Source organism: Acomys russatus, chromosome 12, assembly GCF_903995435.1.
Source record: "Acomys russatus chromosome 12, mAcoRus1.1, whole genome shotgun sequence".
Lineage (NCBI taxonomy): Eukaryota > Metazoa > Chordata > Mammalia > Rodentia > Muridae > Acomys > Acomys russatus.
In genome coordinates this window covers 44,790,924-44,809,427 of record NC_067148.1, presented here as the reverse complement: position 1 = coordinate 44,809,427, position 18,504 = coordinate 44,790,924, and the positions used below count along the sequence as shown (strand labels likewise).

Genomic DNA, 18,504 nt, shown 5'->3' with positions numbered 1-18,504 from the left:
GGAAGGAGCAACAAGCTATGGCTCTAACAACCATGAGCAGAGAGTCCCTTGGGTGTGGTGATGACTATCACTCTTTCTACACTGACTTTCTAAGCTGTAGAAGACTCACAGAAGCCAGTGTAGTAAGATGGGTTACAGCCCCTTCAGCATAGCACAAAAAATCACAGCGTTCTAGCTGAATCATTGCATACATATATGCACATATATAGATATATGGAAAGCTAAATGTTGGTATATATACATATAATATATAATATATTATAGCCATGTTATATACACACATATGTATAATATATATCATATACACAATAACTAAATGTTTATATATACATTATATATATAATATATACACATATATTAATACAACAGCTAAATATTTATATATATGCATGTATACATTGGTATAGTCATATGTTTAAACATTTGGTTATTGTGTGTGTATATATGATATATGGGTATACTTTTTTATTTTTATCATCATCATCATCATCATCATCATCATCATCATCATCATCATTATAGTCTTGGCGTAGTTTTGTTTCCTGCCAGGAGACCAATGATTTTCAGTGACTTGGAGAACAACAGGCTTAGCTGTCTGAGTCGGGCACACTTTTCATGGGTCTTGCTGCAGCACCTCTCATAAATAAGTTCATTAAATCTAGGAAAGAATCCCAATAAAAACGTTGGTATTTTACAGCCGGGGTCAGCACAGTGTTTCATAAAAGGCAAGATAGCCACTGTTTTTCTGTGGCAAAAGGCAAAATCAAAGATTGTGTGGATGTTTTTGTGACCATTATAACATGGCATAATTACTATAATATAACCATTATGTGAGCACTTTTTTTTTTACCGACTATATCAAAATAAGTTGCAAACATGATTTAGTTTGCATATCACACTTGCATTTTTCACCCAGGATTCAAGCATTGTATTCTAAATTTCCACTAGTTTTTAGTAATTTAGGCTAGGGTCCAAAGATGTCTTTGCTTAGATATGCAAGCACTCCAATATCAGAGCACGGGATGTTTGCATCTTATATAAGATTTCAAGCTGGTTGAACAGCTTACAATTTTGGTTCATCTATTTTGCCTGCACTAATAAAGACAGATTTACATCTGGCAAACATGGAGGCAGGCCCTCAACAATCTAGTGGCGTTGACTTAGACTATTACAGAAATGTCAAAAGTCCCACTAGAGACAAAGAATCACTACAGACATAGTTCCTTGAGCGGTAACTGTGCATGGGATATAACTGGGTTTAGTTTCATAAGTAAAGCAAATCAGCTAGGAAGATAGGAAATACTACTTATTGTGATGAAAAACATACTCCACAATGCAATGATAGAGTTTTACTACAGTTGCAGAGGCTTTTAAACAGCTCCTCAGTCAGTGTCAAGCCTTTGAGAGTTTGATTTCTGTTATTTGAAGGAAAACTTTCCAGCATAGGGGCTACAGGCCTGGCCTAGCAACTGTTAGCCTAAAGAGAAGCCAAGTCACCCAGTCAGGGCATCGCATTCTGTGGAGGCTTGGCACAATTGTGCCTCTGGATGGCAGACAATCATCTATCTGGCCATATGGGGCTTTTAGTGCTTGGCTGATCTCCAGGACGACTTCACGAAGTTTGGTCTTCTGTATTTAGGCTATATCTTTCCCTCTTTATATACTTTACAAGTACCATTCCTTATTGGGAAATAAGGCTTAGAGTCCCCGGGTTAATCCATTTATATGACAGGAAAGATAAGAACTTATTTAATAAAAAAATGATATAAAATTTAGTAAGTGCTTCATTAACAAAAGCAAGCTGGACTCTTTCTGGAGCACGGAGCGCAGTTCTAGTTACGTGGCAAATGTTATGAAAATGTTTGCTCTGATTATCATTAAATAGCAATTACCAATTGCCCAGTAAACATTTCAAGGATGGTAATTTGATTTAACACTATATTTTAATTAGTACTTCATAAATTGTCTTCGTATAACCCTGAGATACTAACACAAGGTTAAAGCCCTTAAAAAGAATTTTCTCCATGAATATACATTTTATTTAGGGAAGAGTCTGTTAAATTTTACTGATAAACTAATAAGCTATCCATAACTTGTGACAAAATATCCCCTTGTCAGCTTTTTTGGTTGTTTATTTCAAGACAAGGCCTGATTCTATAGTGCAAACCCTAGAACTTACTATTAGCTCAAGCTAGCCCTGAAGTCACAACTGTCTTCCTGTGGCAGCCCGAGGCCTGGGATTACAGGTATGAGCTGTGACACCTGGTAAGAGATACTTTCTCTGGAAAAAAAGTGTGTGTGTGTGTGTGTGTGTGTGTGTGTGTGTGTGTGTGTGTGTGTGTGTGTGTGTGTGTGTAACTGTGGAGGCCAGAAGAAGGCATCCAATCTCTTGCACCTGGAGTTACAGGTATTTGTGAGCAGCCTGACCTGCGTGCTGGGGACAGAACTCGGGCCATTGTTAGTGATCTGAACCACAGAGCCATCCTCCATCTCTCCATTCCTGCTTTTGTTTTTTGCTATGTTTGGAACTCAGGGTAAAGAAATATGAAGCATACATAGCTTATCTCTTTTACAAGCCTTAAAAGGGGGAATGACGCTGTGTTTATTGGTCTATGTACATGTGCACATGAACACAGGGAATAGTGGAGCTCATGTTCAGTTTTCTTCTCAGCATTGGAACCCTATCTGACTTGTCTAGTGGGACTTTTCTGGGCCTACCTGTGGTGAAATAAAGACCTGGAGACTTACTAATATATAAATGCTTAGATCTTAGCTGGGCAGACTCTCAGCCATCTCTTCCCAACTCTTCTAGCCCACAACCTGCCACTTGCCTGGTTCATTACCTCTCTCTCAGCCAGGGTAAGTCTCCCTACAGAAGTTCTGCCTTCCCCTTCTGCCCAGCCATTGGCTGTCAGCTGTTTATTAGAGCCAATCAAATACAATTCTAGATTGCCTTAGGCATTGTGAGGAAAGATGTAGATTTACAAAATATGAGGCTGGTGATGGGCCCTAGGTTTTTGCTGGTACAGAATTATCAATTGAATATACAGAAACAACCTTCACACAGTGTATCTCAACAGGCTTGGCTCTGGCAGGCCCTGTGCATGCTGCCACAGTATCTGTGAGTTCATATGTGCATCAGTCCTGTTGTGTCTGGAGCGCACTGTCTCCTAGGTATTGTCTATCCTCATTGACTCTTACAATCTTTCCACCTGCTCTTCCATGTAGTTCCCTGAGTGCTGAGGAGAGGGGTTTGATGAAGACATCCCAATTAGGAGTGAGTATTTCAAAGTTTCTCATTCTCTGTACATTGTCCTGGTTGGTTTCTGTACTAGTTCCCATGCACTGTAAAAAGACACTTCTCTGATGATGGGTGAACAAGACACTGATCTATGGGTACAGCAAAATGTTGTTAGGGGACATTTTATTGCTATGTTCTTTGTTTTTTGTTTTTTGTTTTTTTTTTCTATGTTCTTTTAACAGAGCTATAGTATTTGGTTTTCTCCTAGGTCCATGTCCTATTCAGGTGTAAGTTTTTGACTTGGATCTATTTCATGGAGTGTGCCTTAAATCCAATTAGATAGTTGGTTACTTTGGTTATTTTATTAGCCAGGGTTCTCTAGAGGAACAGGAACAGAACTTATAGAATGAATCTATCTATCTATCTATCTATTCTCTCTCTCTCTCTCTCTCTCTCTCTCTCTCTCTCTCTCTCTCTCTCTCTCTCTCTCTCTCAGATCTATCTATCTATTGGGATGTATTAGGATGTACGGGCAATGGTTCAGTTCATCCAACAATGGCTGTCTACCAATGGAAGAATCCAGTAGTTGTTCTCATTGGGTCTTTCTAAGGGACTCTATACTTACGTGGATTGAAAATTTTCCTGGACAATAAGAAATGTGAATGCCTATAGTTCGTGGTAATGGAAGCTATTCTGCATGCTACAGGCCACAAGACTGGCCACCTCAGGTGTTCTTCAGTGTATTATGGAATCCTGAAGAAGTAGGCTCTACTGCCAGTGAAGGAAAGAATGGAGTTGCTAGGGAGACTGAGAGAAAGCAGGCAAAGAGAACACAAGCTTCCCTTTTCCACGTCCTTTTTTTAATAGGTGGTAGCAGAAGGTGTGGCCTATATTAAAAGTGTATCTTCCCACCTCAATAATTCATATTGGAAGTGGGTCTTCTCACTTAAAATGATTTAATCAAGGGACAAAATTCCCTTATAGTTGTGCCCAGCCACTTAGGTTTTAACCAACTCTAGATGTAGTCAAGTTGATAACCAGGAAAGCCATCACAGTTACTCCCACAACGTTGGTGCCACTATTGTACCATTGTATCATGCAGACCAGTCACCATTGTCAATCAGAGGGTTTGCAGCTGGGTTGTTGCTTAGCTTTCTCTGGTAGCTCACAGAATACCTTCCATTACCATGAACTGTTTGACTGTCCAGGAAAATTTTCAATCCACAGAAATACAGAGTCCCTTAGAGAGACCCAGCAGGAACTTTGTCTCTTCATAGCTAAAGCCTAGTATCAAAATCCAAGGAAAAGTCTATTTATATTATTGTAATGTAAAACTGCTCTAATTAGTTATTTGATGCTTTGGCATAATAAATATCAGTCACCCAAGTCTTCCTATGTGTAACCCCTTTCACTTCACACTCAAGTTTGTGTCTTTTTTTTTTTTTTTAACTTCCCCATCAAGGCCAATTTCTATTGCCCAAATATTTCTGGTTGTGTGGCCTTCCAGGAGAGCATGGTAATTTGTTTTGTTTGTTTATCGGTTGGTTTTTGAGACAGGCTTTCTCTATGTAGCCCTGGCTGTCTTGGAAATCACTGTGTAGTCAGTGTAGTCTTGGATTCACAGATTATTCACCTGCCTTTATCTCCAAAGTACTGTTATTAAAGGCACGCACCACCACACCCAACAGGAACAGGATGACTAACTTGTCAAATTTATTTGCCTTCTGGTGTGTTTGTATGTATATGGCTGTGTATGTGTGGAGGTCAGAGAACAGTTTGTGTGGGTTCTCTCACTCTACCCTTTGGATCCAGTGGATTGAACAGTTTGTCAGGCTTGGCCACAAGAGCCATTTAGATTATTTTTAACTTCCCTAAGTTCCAAAGCACTTAAGGAAAATTGCCTAATGTATGTGTGTGTGTGTGTGTGTGTGTGTGTGTGTGTGTGTGTCTGTGTGTATGTGTGTCTGTGTGTGTGTGTGTCTGTGTGTGTGTGTCTGTGTGTGCCTGTGTGTGTATGTGTGCCTGTGTGTGTATGTGTGTGTGTGTATGTCTGTGTGTGTGTGTGTGTGTGTGTGTTTTATCATGTGCTAAAGGGGCAACTGTAGAACAGATCTTTTTCCTTTATTTTTACTAGCTGAGAATTTTGTATGATGTGTTTTCATCCTTTTCTTTTTTTTTTTAAGCTCACCAAGTTCAATTTGTGCTGACCATGTAATCTTGGATATATGGTCAACCATTAGAGCATGGGTGTGGTCAGCCTACAAGAGGCACACTCTAAAAGAGAACTGACTTTCTCTGTAGTTACCAATGGCCAATATCCCTTGCTAGAGGTAGGTATTCATGTCTGCCTCATCTTAATGCTAGTCTTTTTTTTTTTTTAGTGGCTTTTTAACTTGTTCAGGTTTTATGCATGCTCTTATAACTGCTATGAGTTCACATGAGCAACTTCCCTGTTGTGTCCACCAACCCTGTTTAATTGTAGTTATTTACCAACTGTAGTCTTTCTTCCTCCTCTTCTACAATGATCTGTGAGCTCTAGGAAGTGGGGATGTCTCACACACACACACACACACACACACACACACACACACACACACACACACGACTGTGAAGTCTTCAGTCTTTCGTTCTTTGCACCTTGCTCAGATGTGGGTCTCTGTATTAATCATTAGCTACTACAGAAAGAAGCTTTTCTGATGAATTCTGGGAGATATACTAATCTGTGGACATAAAGATGAGTAATGAGAGGTCAGCTTAATACTATGCCCATTGATCAGAATGATAGCAGTAGATTTTTCCATAAAGCCCAGGACCTATATAGCCAAGGTTCTTGGCCCCTGTAATGGTACCAGGTATGGGTTTTATCTTGTGGAACAAATCTTAAGTCCGGGTATAAAGTGGCTGGTTATTCTCTTGACATTCATGCCACGATTGCACCAGCATAAATGTCTTGTGAGACCTGTCCTTATTGTAGCTCACAGAGTTCATAGCTTGGGTAAGAGTGATTATTTTTCTCCTCTGTTGGTGTGCATGGCACTTTTCAACACCATGAAAGGTAGACAGCACGGATGAAACTTCCTGGTCAGTATCATCTTAATTTCTCTATGTTCTGTGCTTCAAGTATTGTGATGTCTTTAGATATAATGTCTTGTTGTCAAGTTTTGCTGGACAACCGAGAACATTGACAAGAGCCTATAATGTTTGGCTGTTTTTGAGACATCGCTTGGCAACAACTGAAAAAGGCGACCCATTTCTAGCCCTGGCTTTTTATTTGTTAGCCTGTGGTGTCTAGCAGGGGCATTTCATCCACGCCTTAGGGCATCTTCATTTTAACTCTTTTTATATATGTGTATATATATTATGTATAATATATATATTATTCATATATTTAGGATTGCTTCTATACTTGTAGGTTTTCGTATGACTTTTTAGAAAACTCTTACGTGCTACCTCTAACTACCTAATCAAACCTCTGGGAACAGTTAACAGTGTTCTGTATGGGATTCAGACTTTTTCTCACTGTCCCTTTCTTTCCTTTCTTTCTTTCTTTCTTTCTTTCCTTTTAAAATTGAAAATAGACTTTGATCTGACATAATTCATCCTGGTTGTGATTTTCCCCTTCCCCCACTCCTCCCTGCTCCACCCCATCTCTCCTCCCTGCTCCACCCCATCTCTTCCTCCCTGCTCCACCCCATCTCTCCTCCCTGCTCCACCCCATCTCTTCCTCCCTGCTCCACCCCATCTCTTCCTCCCTGCTCCACCCCATCTCTTCCTCCCTGCTCCACCCCATCTCTCCTCCCTGCTCCACCCCATCTCTTCCTCCCTGCTCCACCCCATCTCTCCTCCCTGCTCCACCCCATCTCTCCTCCCTGCTCCACCCCATCTCTCCTCCCTGCTCCACCCCATCTCTTCCTCCCTGCTCCACCCCATCTCTCCTCCCACCCATATACACTCCCTCTTTACCTCTCACCAAGAAACAAACAGGCTTCCAAGGGTGTAGCCAAACCAGATAAAACACCAGAAAACAGAGCATAACAAAGCAAAACAAACACCAACACGCTGGACAAAAAAAAACAGAAGGAGGGATCTAAGAGAAGACTCAAGAAACAGAGATGCCGTTCTTTCATATACTCGCAAGTCCCATAAAAAAACACAAAACTGGAAGCCATAATATATACTCAAAGGACCTGCAGGGTAAAAAGAAAGAAGAAAAAATATAAACTTAAAAGAACAAGAAGAGGTATGAGACAAGGAACCTCCGAAGATGCTGCCGAGTTCATTTTCCGTTGGCCACCTACTGCCGGACATGCCAGCTGCCCTGAAGAGAAGTATGCTTCCCCAGTGAGACTCCCTCGGAGGAAAGGAAATTTTTATTTTGCAAGTGTTTATCAATTTTTCATTGCTTCTGGGTTCAAGATGAGGGCATGTAGGCATGTATCCACTTCTCCTTTCAGCTCTAGGGCCCCAGTCCAGTACAAATACCTGCCAGCTCTGTGCTTGCTGCCTCAGTCTCTGTGAGCTCATATGTGCATGGATCATGTTGATTTAAAGGGCCTTGTTTTCCTAGTGTCCTCCATACCCCTGGCTTTTCCCTTCTCCCTGCCTCCTCTTCAGTGGGGTTTCCTGAGCCCCGAGGGGAGGGATTTGATGGAGATACCAAACATTTGGGGCTGAGTATTCCAAGATCTGTCACTCTCTGCGTAATGTTTGGCTGTGGGTCTCCTTGTTTGTTCCCATCTGCTGCAGGAGGCTGGTGTCTGAGCGAGGCACTGGTTTGCTTCCCTGGCTGGAGTGCCTCACTGACATTCTTAATAGAATTTCTATTTTTGTTGATGGGGATCAATAAAGGTGAGCCCTTATCAAGTTATTTTGATTTTTGTGTTACTTTTGTTTGTCCTTACTTGTCTCTGCTTGGAAGTAACCTGATGGATTTGATAGACACCATCCTAAGAAAATGTGTTTTACTAAGGCCTGTGATGATTATATGTCAAGCTTATATCTTTTAAGCATGAAAAACACATTATTCTCCTTATATTTAATTAGCACTCACAAATTGACATTGATGTAGGAGGTCTCTGAATCCAATGGTTCCTTTTTTTCTTGTCAAGTTCCTAGCATTTGAATAAAATAAATTCCCTTTAATTACTGTGGATGACTAAGATCTTTTTCATCGTTCTTTTAAGTCAAAATTTCCCCTACTAAATTTGAAGGAAGAGAAAAACACACTCCAATGAATTTAGCAAAATTAGGATTTTGGCTGCATGAAATAAAGTATAGTTCAGAAGTTCAATTCATGCTATAAAGATTCTGCTTATTTCTGAGGGCATAATAATGGAAGAGCTGGCCCCACCACTTATCTGCTGTGAGGTGTTATGGACACAGGAGAGATGCTCCCCTCCCCTCCCTCCCCCATCCCCCACCCCCTACCCCTCACCCTCCCACCCCACCCCCACTCCCACCCTCACCCCTGCCTCACCCCTTGCTACCTGCAGCACTCCAGAGAGCTGGCCCTCCCCTCTCCTGGGCAGAGCCAGCCCCAAGAGCAAGAGAGAAGCATCATTGGATCTGCCCCTTGCCAGCTAAGGCATTGGGTGAGCTAGCTGGGGCAGTGCATGAGAACTTGCCCTGGTGGTGTGGGTGCGGAAAAGCTAGAGGGCTGATCAACACAGCTACCTACCCAGGCCCACCCCGACATCTATCCCATCTGCGACTGGCTGGACCATGTGAAGGGAGCCTAGTCCTGCAGATTCAGAGCTGCAAGATCTCAGTGACACTTGGCAGCAATAAGATGTCCAAGAGGAGCCCTGGTGAGGAGCCAGTGTAGATTGTACAGCAGAAGCCAGAGGCCTCAAACAAGATCAGTGATTCGTTGCAATGAACGATGTGTGGACAAAAGGATACACCGCAGACACAATGTGACACACTACAGCGTCCACGACAAGATGGTTTGTTTATTTATTTATATTTATATTTTAAATTTTTTTTCTTCTGTTGGGGTTACAGGGGTGGAGTGTGAGTATGGAAGAATAGGGAGATAGGTGGGATTAGGGTACATGATGTGAAATTCGCAATGAATCAATAAAAAGTTTAAAAAGCCAACAAATTCTGCTTCTCTTTATCTCTTGGGCCAGGTTTGCTTTGGCCCTGCCCTTTTATCTGAATACATAGATGTCTTCCTGGTGTTAGGTCTCAAACCCAGGACAAAAGGCTGAACGAGGGAGCCTGTTTTACAGATCAAGGCCAACCTTGGCCCCAACCCCAGTCTCTATCTTTTACTGTGTATGCCTTGCATACCCGGCCCCTACTCTAAACTTCTCCAGCCAATGTGGGCTGCCCGTCTCCTCAGCTCCCCTTTCTTATATATAATCTAGCTACTTTGGCTACACAAGACCTTTTTTGTTCCTTTCTACTACTCTCTACCCTCCTGACCTCTTGGTCTTCTGGCTCCCCAAAAGTACTTCAGAGGAATTTAAGAATACAAATGAGGTAAGCAAAAGCAATACTATTCCTTGGGAAATGAATAGTCTTCTCTTTTGGTTAGGAAGTACTAAAGATAGTTGGTTTCTCTTCTTCTTTTTTTTTTTTTTAATTTTTCAGTTTTTCACTAAAAGTAACTTGCCTTTTGCCGGACTCCTCTGGTTTTAGAGGCTGTGCGTTTCTAGTGTTCTCACTCGCTCTTCTTGTACTGCGATGACGCACAAACAGTGGTTTCTGCACTGTTGTGCTGTCCCCTCTTTGCTGGAGATTTTTCTCAGTTATCAGCATTTTTAAGTTGTTCGTATGTTGAATTGGTCCGCGGTAATCAGACTCTGAAGGGACTGATTCATAAATCAGAAGCCAGCTTATTTATACGGGGAACTCTATCTAGTGTAATCTGTGATTAGCACCAGCTGTCTTCCCTAGCACACTGCTCTCTGACATCAATATATGTGGGGAACTCAATTTGTTAGTGCTAGAAGGCCTTGGCGAGTGCACAATCAGCCAGATCAAAGGGAATTAGATGGATTTAAGGCACATCTCCCTTAAGTTGCGGGATAGCCTGAGGGAATTATGCTTCCTACAGGATGCACAGGCCTGAGCAGCAGTCAGCACCTGCCGTTCAGGTGCAGCGTCTCTGTCCTGCAGCTTAGCTTCTGCAGGCAGTGGGGGACTTCTGTCCCCTCGATGCCCAGCACTCTTGTTGGCATTAGTCCACCTTGCTTTTTTCTTTTCCCAGTTTTTTTCCTTGTAAGGCTGATCTTATCCTTTTTTTTTTTTTTTTTTTTTTTTTTTTTTTTTTTTTTGTGGTAGTGTATCATCCTTAGTTTACAATTTTTATTTAAGAAAAACATACAGTAGAAACTTCATAAATATATAGCTCATTGGATTATTACAAGCAATGATCTGCACATAGCACTTTTCTTTGTTTTAAAAAGTAGTCTTTTTCATGCCACTACTATTTAGTTTCTTTATTCCTGCCTTTAAAAAAAGCTTAGAACAAGACCATAAAACAGTATTAGTCCTCAGTTCAGGTTGATAAATTGATGGAAGTATATGGTGATACTTGTAGGGAAGAAAAACCCTGAAGATTTTTTTGTCCATATTTTCCTTTGCGTAAAATGTAGGGAGATCTAGGGTAAGTAAAGTGTAACAAGGCTGGAGAAAACTTCATATAAAAGTTGAGACGGAAGTTTGAAATAAGACTATAACCTTCCCATTCGAAAGCAAGAATGGAAAGAGAGGGAGTGGAAGTAGGGGATTAGCACAATATGGCGCAGGAAGGAGTGTAAAGGAGTCAGGCGAATAACACAATAGAGCAGAGGACAGATTGTAACGAAGGCTCGGGAAGAGCTGCAATAGGATTTGGGGATGCAGGTCATAGTACAGCAAGAAGTAAGGTTTCAAAGATAGAGAGTCCTGTGAAAGGAAGACACTGAGCAAATCAGAGCGCCTGGATGGCATCACTGCTCTTAGTGAGAACAGAGTGACACCTGCTCAAGAATATCGGTTTGACCACGGTGTGTTGAAGGTTGCTGAGAGAAAAGGTAGGCTATTGGGATGAATAATTCGATTATTCCTTTACTCAAAGCATGAGCTGCTTTTCATTTGAAATACAGAAATTGAGAAAAATACAATGTAGACATTGTGAAATAAGAATTAATATAATTTGGTTTGCATATCATGCACAGGGCATAGATAAAAAGCAAATAACTAAAATATTTCAAATTTGTGCGATTAGTTACTGAGAAGAACTGGTTTGGGGATAAGAGGACAGGCTCAGGTGCAGGTAGGCAAACTTAAAATATGGAATGAGTAGATTTGAAGTGTAGTCACTACAAACTGCTAACTATGTGAGGTAATATCTATGTTGGTTATTCTGTTCTGGTCATTACACATATGCCTCTGTTTCTAAATGTCTTCTTAACATGATAAATACATACAATAATTCAAAAGATAAAATAGCAAGGAAAGAAGACATGAGGACCAGGCATAGAAGTATACACCTTTAGTGACAACTTGCAAGATGAAGGCTATAAATTACTGTGAGTTCAAGGCCAGCCTGGGCTACCTGGTGAGTTCCAGACCTGGCTGGGGTATATAGAAAAGCCCTGTTTCAAATACAGAAAAAAAAAGAAAGAAAGAAACCAAACTGAAACCTGAAAAAAATATCAAGTCAGACAAAAAGAAATGGGATGAGAGAATTAATTGGTCAGGATTAGACATGCCCGTTATTTTGTTGTTGTTGTTGTTATTGTTTTGTTTTGTTTTGTTTTGTTTTTTAATGTTTGGGGAACCAGGAGAATAAAAAGCTACCTTTTAAATGTTAAAACGAGGGAAAGGGCAATATCCTAGTCTTTGTGCCTACATATAGAAGAAAGGATACTGTAGACATCAAAACTAAATGAAGAAACATTTATCAATAAACTTCTACTGGGTGCTCTTCTATCTTTTTTATGTTGCACTTCTTTTCCCATTTAGTCTGCATTGTAGGAAAGGAAAGAGACATGTGAAGACAAGCCAAGGTGCAGTTTTAAAGATTAAGGAATTTCAAGCTTGACATTTCTGCCAACTACTCTAGAGGAGTTAGATGTCCTGAGAAAGATCATCGGTGACAGCTGAAACAGTGGTTTTATTAATTCACATAAGTACAAGAGATGCATTTTCAGTAAGGAAAGGAGCACATTAGAAGCAGTAGGAAGGGAAACTGTGTGTGAGCATGGCAGGCAGTGGGAGGATAAAGATCATAAGGATTTAATGATGAGGAGGCCTGTAAGGATAAAACTAGAGTGTGTTAGAAGAGGAGATATAACTAAACGGAGATGGAAAAACACGGTAGCAAAGGGCTAGCAAGCTAGTACATGCTGGGAAGCATCACCCGGGGCAACAGGAGCTGTGTTCTTGGCCAGCGTGCTGGGGTGATGGTGCCAGGGTGACGGTGTCAGGAAGTGGTAACACAGTAGTCTGATGGTATTTCTACCTAAGTATCTCACAAAAATGCCTTGCATTATCATTGCCAGATTGAAATAGAAGCAGGAATTAAATTGATAAAAGCATTAAGGGGTGAGAGGAGAAATAGGCCTAAAGAGAATCTATCTTAAGCCAGGCAGTGATAGGAACTCTGGAGTGCTGGGTGTTGCTCTTGCGAAGGTAAATGGCTGCCTTTATATTATCTATTATTTATTATTATTTATTGTTTCATGTGAGACAGCTCGTCTTTCCCCTCTTTTTACTACATTATACTTTTTCTTTCCTACTGACTCTAAAGTAACTTATTTTATTATTTAAATTCTGCCAAGATGGATTTCAATTTGAATGTTTTAGGCATAAATATAATCCTAAGCATAAGAATTTTCCTTTGTTTGGACTTTCCACAAACTCCACCTTTTGCATTTTGTTTCATCCTTTGAGAGGTGTCAGTCTTTAATCTCCTTGATACACTTTAAAAGTTACCTTCCATCTGATAACATGGCCATGTTTTGTGGAGAAGTAGATGAAGCAGACTGAAATAATTACGCTCTTAAGAACAAACACAATGCATTTATTATGTACATGATAGATTTTCACCTGATGTCTATATCATCTTGAATATGATGTATTACCCCAGGGCTTCCTTTTTTCTGTGATAAAATATTATGTTAAAATACAGAATATGCTGTATTGTCGTGCAGTCAAGTGCATAGTTGTTTTCCTCAACCATTTGAAGTTGAACATTTAGCACTGATTCTTTGCATGTGTCAAGGTATGAAAAAGATGTAATTACGTTGAAAACATATAGGTTAATGGTAGGGAGATGGGCTTCTTAATAACAGTTACGTTTGCTGCCTTTGTTTCCTCCCGGAGTTAGAATGCTAAATCTGAATTTAAATCTCTATTCTCGCTTCTGCTCAGGGTTTTTCCTCTGATGTCAGTAGCAATGACGGCAAACCCTTATACACTCACCTCACTCAAGTCTTCAGCATCGTGCTTGGCCACAGGATCCTGAGAAGGATGCTGGTAAGGATAAACGCACCACACTAACGCTATCAAGTGGCCCAACTAGCAGGGCAGTGCTACTTGAGTAGCAGGGCCATCTTTTTTTTTTTTTTTTTTTTTTTTTTTTTTTTTCCATTTATTTGTTTATTCATTCACTTTACATCTCAATCACAGGGCCCTTTCTCCTCTCCTCCCACTCTCCCCTTATACTTCCCACACCCATTCCCCCCTCCTTTCTCCTTTGAGAAGTGGAGCCCCCTCCCCCATGGGTACCAGCCCGCTCTGGCACATCAAGCAGCACGGGGCCCACCTCTCTCTTCCTCTCCTTTTTGTTCCCTCCTCCTCCTCCTTTCATTCTTGTCCACTTAGATATGTGTTCCTTCTGTCTCTTATTTCACCAGGCCTATAAAAGTGAAAAATCACTAGGGCATATTGATGTCATCCAGAAGTGTGAGTCCTTAGACTACCTTAGACTGTTCATGGTGGGAGAGGTAGACTCTCTCTTTAATCTCATTCTGCCAAAAGCCTTGTAATGGTTATATAATGTAATGTAATGTAATGACTTCCTCATGAGGGATTCTGCACCACAGGATGGTACTGAATTTATTTCACTGTGGATGGATGGACAATTGCTTTGGACCCAACAGTGATTCCCTATTTCAGAAATAAGGTTATTTACTGCACATTTCCTTACAAAACATCTCTCTTTCATCGATTATATGCACAGGACTAATGTTGGGGGCGTTTTAAAGACCTCAGTCCTAAATAGCAAACTCCATATTAGGCTCACAAAAGTTTTCTCCTTTTGGTGGAATGGGATTGGAAAGTAGGTTGATTGGTTGTTGGTAGTACCTGTTTATGAGGCTACAAATCACAGGCCCAAGATTTTTTAGTTTTTACAGTGAAAAGAAATATTTCTTGAGACAGGGTTTCCTTGTGTAACCTTGGCTGTCCTAGACTTGCTTTGTAGACTAGGCTGGCCTTGAGCTTACACAGGTCTGCCTGCCTCTGCCTCCCTGAGTGCTGGGATTAAAGGCATGTACCACTCCTGCCTACAAAATCTTAATATTATATTATAAATTTGATACCAACAATATGTCAGATATGATCCAATAAGGCTATAGTCCCATTAGAGGAACAAATTTGTAGACAAATATTTATAGTGCATTAATTAAGAAGCAATCTAATTAGCATACCATATACTTGTGCTCAGTGCATGGCTTGCCTCCTGCTGTTGTCTCTGTCTCCTAAATATTTTTCCTTTGCTTTCCCAAGTCATATTTCACCACCAAAGTTCAATTCAAGCTCTGTTTAACAGGCTACCAACAAGCCACCAACTTCATTCTTACTTTCTGTTGCGACTGTAGCATTCCCACATATTTTTTGTCCTCCTTGATGTCGGCTGGACCATACAGTCCTCTTGATGTTACCTGGGTTCTGAGAATGAACATTAGCCAATGGGGTATGAGTAGAAGAATACATGAGCCATAGAGGTGCTGTGATGAAGCCTCGCTCGCTCTCCTTCTCTAAGGAGCCTGACACTGTGAGACCCAAGTCCACTTTGAAGACCATGTGTGACAACTGGAACATTTATTAATTTAATTTCTGATAGATTTCTTTTTTGTTGTGGTTACACACACACACGCACACACGAGTCCATTTATTATTATTCATATTTACATGGGTTTAGGGATGACCACTGGGATTAGATAGCCTATCCAGTGGTTCATCCCTAAGGGGAAAAAAGCACTAATTTTCCCTCTCTCATCATCCAGGGGTAGAACCATGTGAAATTTCTCCCATCCACATTTAGCCTAGATATTTTATGATTGTATAGAACATAAAATCTAGCCAACCACAAAACTCCTGGATTGTTCTATAAGCAAGCAATAAGCCTGTGTTTGACACACAAACCGTTATACTTGAGATTCTGTTCGTTACAATTCAGCTTAGTTGTTTTGTTTTGTTTTGTTTTGTTTTCAAGATAGAATCTCACTATTTGGCACTTGCTGTCCTGGAAAGTACTCTGTAGACCAGGCTGGCCTCATACTCAGAGAGATGTGCCTGACTTTTCCCCACAAGTGCTGGGATTAAAGGCATATATTGAAATGCCTGGCTCAGTTTAATCTTATTCTGACTCTTCCATTAAACAATTTATTGTCCTCACCACTCACATCAAGCACCCATTCACGGCCTGTGAGTCATTTTTCACATTGCTGTAATAATACACGGACAACACCAACTTAATGAAGGAAGGCTTTGTCTTGGCTCACGGCTCAAGATTACAATGTATCATGCTAAGACAGTCTCAGTAGCAGAACCCAGAGGCAGATGGTGGCATGGCATCCCTGACCAAGATGTAGAGAGTACTAAATCACACTCTCCTCTTTACATTTACACACTTCCGGATTGCAAGCCAGTTGTGCCACCCACAGAGGGCGGGTCTTCTCACTTCGACCAACCAAAGCAAGGCAAGCAACAGGCATGCCCAAATGCCAGTCTCCACATGAGTCCAGATCTCATCAACAGTCAAGATTGAGCCTCACCTATGTAGCCCTATTCTTTCACTTGAATATGTTATTGGTGCCTTCTTAGGTTCTCCTTTCCCTGAACAATAGGCTAAAGTGTTGAACTTGAACCAAGAGGTTTAGCTCCAAGGGAGTGTGATTACAAATTAAAACCAGCTAGTAAATATCTTGCTTTGTGAATAGTTAGCTTCACCCAAGAAAGATCTGACATTGCTACAAATCCTGGGTGAGCCTTCTAACCCTGTGGTATTTCCCACGGTGATGGCAATGTCTTTTGTGCCGAGGCCCCTTAGACTCAGCCAATTATACTGACTTCGACATCTAGATAGATTTTGCTAATGAGATGATTTGGGACAGCTGATGAGTCATGTCTATGTAATAAAATTTCAGTAAAATGTTCTTCACCCTAGGACTCACAGAGGATCTTCAACACTCTAAAGACCCAAAACTGTTTTAAGATCATTGAAAACATTGCAAAAACAGACACATAGACACTAACCAGCAGCCTTATTTAGACCGTGTGTACTTCCTATTTAAAACTCAGCAACACAAAATCCCCATGGAGCCCTTCACCCACAAAACACATGGGTCACTATACCCAACCTACAGCTGCTGAAGATAAATATCAACAAGTTTTAGTGAGGCTGTCCCCAAAACTATTCAGTGGTCATAATGTAATAATAAAATATGAGGCTGTAAATTTAAAACTCTGGCCTCCATGTTGGCCTTTTTGTTTTATACAAAACAAATGGCTGTCTTCAACAGCCATCTAAGGAAATAAAGGACATCTTTGGAGGTGAGATGGGGGAGGAGAGAGAAATTCAAACCCAACACAGAGTGGATCAACGATCCCTTGGTGGAAAAAAATACAGAACTCTCACTGTGTGTGGAAAGTGTCCAGTGGAATCCATCTTAGACAGTGCAAGCTAGAGACTCCTCTCTGAACTGGGATGTGTCATTTTCCTTTGTCTTAGTCACTGTTCTGTTCTATGAAGAGACACCAGGACCAAGGCTACCGCTTCCAAAATAAAGCATTTAATTTGGGGCTTGCTTACATTTTCAGAGGTTTCAGTCCATGATCATCACAGAGGGAAGCGAACAGCAGGCAGCAGTAATCAAGAGCTTTACATCCTGATAGGCAGGCAGCAGGAATGGGGGAAGACTAAGTATTCAAGCATATGAGCCTATGATGTTCCCATCTGAACCACGACAGTCCTCAACAGGAAAAGTTCTACACATGAGAAAGTGGACATTGACTTTTTACACTGGCTCAATTAAAAAAGAGAGTGAGCAGCATGTCCCTCAGAAGCATTCTTTTTTACAGCTCACAAATGGGCAGTATACCACCAATTCTATAAAGTATAATCTCCCCAGCCCCTTCCATTCTGCCACCTCAATGCACTTGCTTCCACTGTGAAGTGTTCCATGACAGCTATGAATGATCCCTCACGTTCAGCTAGCATCTCTGTCTAATGAGACTGTCCTAATGCTTCACTTGTACTCATCTAAAGAAGAAAGAAAACACGCTCAAATGTTCAACAAAACTAGATATTCCAGCGAGCGTAGCCACTGCCCTGTTTTCCTTTGCCTTGTCTCCTCTTCCCTCATCTCCATCTTTTCCTTCTTGTTTAATTCTCTTACATGGATTTGCCAAAATTTGACCTACTATAATGTATTTCAGAATTATGTTCACTAAATATTTACTGACAGCATTTATCATTATGGATAAAATATATATCTCCTTAGGCAAGTTGACATAAATACAGCACAACTTTCAAATTAATTATACAAAACGGGAAAACATTTTCAGTTACATTTTCACGTCTCATAATTTCCTAGAAAATAATTAAACTGAAAGAAAGCTGTAGGCTGGCAGACTGTGTCATTCCACCACTAAATAACTTGAAGAAAGTCCTAGAATTTAGATGTTTTGATGTACTCCATCATAAAATTGCATTTTTAAAAGCTAAAAAATAGAGAAAACATGTATTTGTGTCTTAAAAAAATTATCTTGGACTATACCCTTGATGTTTCTCAATGTCTTTTGACAAATAGCTCCTATTTCAAGACTGTGTGTGTGAATGTGTATGTTTGTGAATGAATATATGTGCATGTGAGTGTGAATGTGGGGGGGTGTATATGAGTGTGGTGTGTGTGTATGTGTGTATGGTGTGTGTGTGTGTGTGTGTGTGTGTATGTGTGTGTGTGTGTTGTACAATTTGAAGCGGCATCTGGGCAAATCCAATGCACACTTGATGGTTTCTAAGTGGTACCTGAAGACAG

General features: G+C 40.7%; 1 pseudogene; it reads left to right on the top strand.

Annotated features, from left to right (window-relative positions):
- Positions 1-18,504, top strand: part of LOC127196093 (COP9 signalosome complex subunit 5-like) — a 66,807-nt pseudogene that overhangs the window by 23,649 nt on the left and 24,654 nt on the right.